The 4,223-nt window shown below is 38.8% G+C and overlaps 1 non-coding gene across 1 annotated transcript; it reads right to left on the bottom strand.

Annotated features, from left to right (window-relative positions):
* Positions 1-421: 421 nt before the first annotated feature.
* On the bottom strand, positions 422-527 carry LOC141425183 (U6 spliceosomal RNA). Its single transcript, XR_012450273.1, has one exon. It is a non-coding gene; the product is annotated as a U6 spliceosomal RNA (small nuclear RNA).
* Positions 528-4,223: the final 3,696 nt, after the last annotated feature.

The following is a 4,223-nucleotide window of genomic DNA, read 5'->3' as shown; positions in this document are numbered from 1 at the left end:
GAGGGAATCTTAGGGAAAAGGAGAAAAAGGAAAAGAGAGAGCATGCCAATGAAACAAGTCTTTACTCTCCAATGCTGAGGTTATTTTTTAAAAAAACAGACCTGTTATTTAGTGGTTGAATCATGGCTCAATCACTACCTACCTGTGTAAACTTAGTGAGAAAATAATGAAACCTCCCCGTACCTCAGTGCCCTCACATGTAAAAAAGTAGAATCCTGAGGATTAAAAGAACACCTTAGATTTTGACCAGTTCTTGGTACTTGGTAAGCACATAACAAATGATAACTATTAGAATAAAACATACAGGACATTTTATTTAAGCGTTAGGTTATAGACTATTTTTATTTTTGCAAGGGAAAAAGCAGGGATCTCCCTGAGAGGCTTCCTGAATTTGCAAATGTAGGGTTTTTCTTTTTCTTTTTAAAATATGGGACACTTCATGAATTTGCCTGTCATTCTTGTGCAGCAGCCATGCTAATCTTCTCTGTATTGTTCAGTTTTAACATTTGTGCTGCCAAAGTGAGCATGCAGTTTTGTTTGGCAGTTCTGGGGTTTGAACTTGGGGCCTTGTACTTGCTATGAAGGTATTCTATCACTTAAGTCTAGACCAGCCTAGCAAAAAGTTTGTGAGACCCTTTTCAACAAATAAGACTATGTGGTAATGTGCATCTGTAACCTCAAATATTGGGAGGCATAAGTAGTTGGATCATGGTCCAAGGCTGGCCCCGGGCAGAAATGCAAGACTTTAATCCAAAAAACAAAGCATAAAGAGGGCTGGGGCATGACTCAAGTAAGCAGTAGAGTGCCTGCCTAGCAAGTGCAAGGCCCAGTACTGCCAAGCAAACAAGTTTCTCCCAAGTCAAACCTAAGAATGTGTTGTTTCTTCCTCCAAAAAGCTGTACTTCTGGAGAAAGATAAACTGGGGAAGAGGAAGGCAAATTCTTAGTTCTAGTATTTGCTTTGTCACAAACTTGCTGTACAATCATCATTTAACCTTTCTCAGCCTCAGTTTCCATGCTGTAAAAATAGGGATACTACTACCTAACTCAAGGTTATTGTATTCAAGACAATATAAAGCACCAGCTTCAAGTGTCTAGCTCACAATAGGAACTCGATGAGTTCCTATGGAAGCTGTTTTTATGAATAATGGAGGGAAATTGACTAGATATGAAATTCAAGGTCAAAATACCAAAAAGCTTTTTATCTGTACTTTACGTTTTCCAGGAACAGACAGCTAGGCCATAGATGCCATAGGAGGCACATCTAACAGGCTGAGTTTATCACCATGATTCAAGGAAAGAACACTATTGTGAACACTTTTACCAACAGTATGATTACCATACCGATATGAACACTGACCACAATAACATTAGTGCTTTTGCTTTCAGAAAAAAAAACAGCACGAATGTACCCACCTACACAATTTTTGGGAGTAGGCCAGGGACTGGCCAATTGAGCTGTTCTCTTGCTAAGTGGTATATGAGCTTCTATGAAGTGAGACTTTGACAACTGTGAGGCAGGAACTGCTTTATACTAGTCAAGTGCAGAGAAATCCAAAGTTCTGTTTGAGTCACTAGATTTGGCCTTAAAAATTCTGGACCTTGAACTCTGATGACCAATGCTGACCCTTCTGGGGTTTTCATTTTGTTTTTAACTCAGGGTCCGGTTATGTAGCCCTGACTGGCCTGAACTCTCCTTGAATCCTCCTGCCTCAGCCTCCCAAATGCTGGAATTACAGACATGTACCACCATGCCCAGTACCTTATTCAGTTTCCACTTAACAGATCTTGTTACCCACAGCATCTAGACAGTAAGGTTCAGTCCAAATTTGTTGTCAAACTGTCATTTAAGTGATTCCAAATGCTCCTTGAAAAGGGCCATTGGCTAGAGATCATTTTGTGTAAGTCAACTTTGATGGCTCCACTGGGACAATCTCCTAAGTGCCAGGAAGTACTGAGTTAAGCAAGGTGGACAAGGGCATGTGCAGTCAGTGTAACTTTCCAAAGGCTACAGTAGGCTTACAAAGAATACAGTAAGATTGGGAAAGGGATAAAAGGACAAAGAAGGATACCAGGGAACTTCATGAATGGTCTAAAACTTCAGGTATTTAGACACCATGACATAATGGAAATGTTGGTGTTTGTGTGAGAATTATGATGACAATTGTGTAGGACAAACACAGTAAGAGATTAGGAGTGATAATGATGAAAAAGTTTGCAATAAAATAGGAATTGACTTTTAGTGTTCAAAAACATGTTACCTAAGAGCTTTGCATGTTGGGTTACATCAATCAGACTAAATGAATTAATTTTGTCTTCTTTAATAAAACATTAGCTCCACAGGGGAGAGACAGTCTTACTCTCTTGTATTTTCAGTACCTAAAATATCCAGCATAAAAGCGGCCCTCTAAAATTAAAAACGGTCAGAATCTGATGTAATGCTGTTAGAACAAAAACATAGTTCACTTAAAAAGTACTGATGAATTCCTAGAATCTTAATGCAAATTTCCTAATCAACTGGCTGGAATTCTAATCAAATACTCAAATGCAGCCATTATTTCTTATGACTGGCCTAATACTTGTTTCTAGAATGGTTCCAAGTCATTTTTTTAAATTATAAATAGAGGTTAAAACGCACTACTTCAGGATACTGGACTAATGACTAGAGAAAATAAGGGAAAGAAATCATCAAGAAGAATCAGCATGACTTGATTAAATGAAAATCCAACAGAAGTATTAAGACCGCTAACTATGGGATGAAGGGTGCTCCAGGGACTGGGGCGGAGCTGAGTGTTAAGAGTGGTTGTCTGTCTCTTCTGCAAGGCTCTAAGTTCCATCCCCAGCACCATACATATGAAAAAGAGGTGGTCCAAAAGCATGTAATTCTTTCACAGATCTCTCTATATGGTTTTGTCCCCTAGCTGTCTCCCCAGAGTCCCCAGGCCTACACAGTGCTACGAACATGTATTCAATAAATGCTTGTTAAACAAACAAATGCTGGTAACGGTTTTTCAACATTATCGAGTCTCATTCCATCTGGAGGCATATATGAGAATAAAAATAATATGGTTAGAGGCATGATTTGAAAAGATGTAAAATCCAGTGTAAACGTAAAAGTGGATTAACTTTCTAACAGGACAAAAGTCACAGAAAGGAGTGTTTCAGGGGACAAGATGTACAGAACTATGTGTGGATCACAGCCAGCAAAAACTAAGTTTTGAAAGTTTACTCAGTTGTGTCAAAAGTAACAAAAAAAAATCAAGAACAATGGCTGGGAAGAAAAGCAAATGAAATGGCCTGAAGATTACTGCAATTAGCCCACCAGCTTTGATGGAATAGCAGCTAATCTGTAATTATCAATCTCCTAGGTAGAACACAGCTAGATGGAACCCCAAGGCATCTGAGGGTACCTTGTTAGTCAGGTTTCTATTCAGAATTATGAAGTTGATTAGGTGGTCTTGGTACCAACTAGTGACAGCCTGGCTTTGTTAAGTAAGTCCCAGTTCTGGTATTAGTGGCTGTTACTGCCAGGTATTTCCAAGCTAACAGGAAATCATTTAACTGTGCTTATATGACCAGTATAGGCTTTCTCCAGGAATTAAATGAAAAACTTAAGAAGTTCTGGTTCTGCTTTATCTTTATTTCATGGCCCTACCTTGGCAAATCAGATGAGCTACTAAGAGAAAAGGGAATGAGGCCCCATGTCTAAAACACACATGAACAGAGAGGTAGCAACTGGGGATAACAAGGAAAGCATTAAAAAGGAAGTAAGCAACACCACACACACACACAGTTATATATGCACCCAGCATACCGCGTGACCTTCTATTAGCCCGTTCAAAGACAAAAGAAAACAGGAAGATACAAAACAGGGGAACTAAGAAGTATTCACAGAAAAAGTGGCTTTACCTTTAAACAATACCAGCTCCAATCTGGAAAGAAAAAGTGAAGACAATAAAATTGATTTCCATGTAAAATCTTAAGAGTTGCAGGTAAAATTCTCGGCCTGGCTCCATTTCACTAAAAATATAGCTTAAGAAAGCCACTGTTCAATTAATGGAGGCCATACTGCAAACACATTATTTATAAAAGGGAAGTGACTGAAGTATCCAGAAGGCTATCATTAATCTTAATATCACAACATGAAGTAATTCTTATGCTCATCTTTCTATCAAATCCAGTCAGCCCCACCTATAGTTCTGAGCTGGAGAAACTGTTAGCCTA

This window comes from Castor canadensis, chromosome 7, assembly GCF_047511655.1.
Source record: "Castor canadensis chromosome 7, mCasCan1.hap1v2, whole genome shotgun sequence".
NCBI lineage: Eukaryota > Metazoa > Chordata > Mammalia > Rodentia > Castoridae > Castor > Castor canadensis.
Note: the sequence above shows the minus strand (reverse complement) of the source record. Positions and strands in the feature narration are given on the sequence as shown.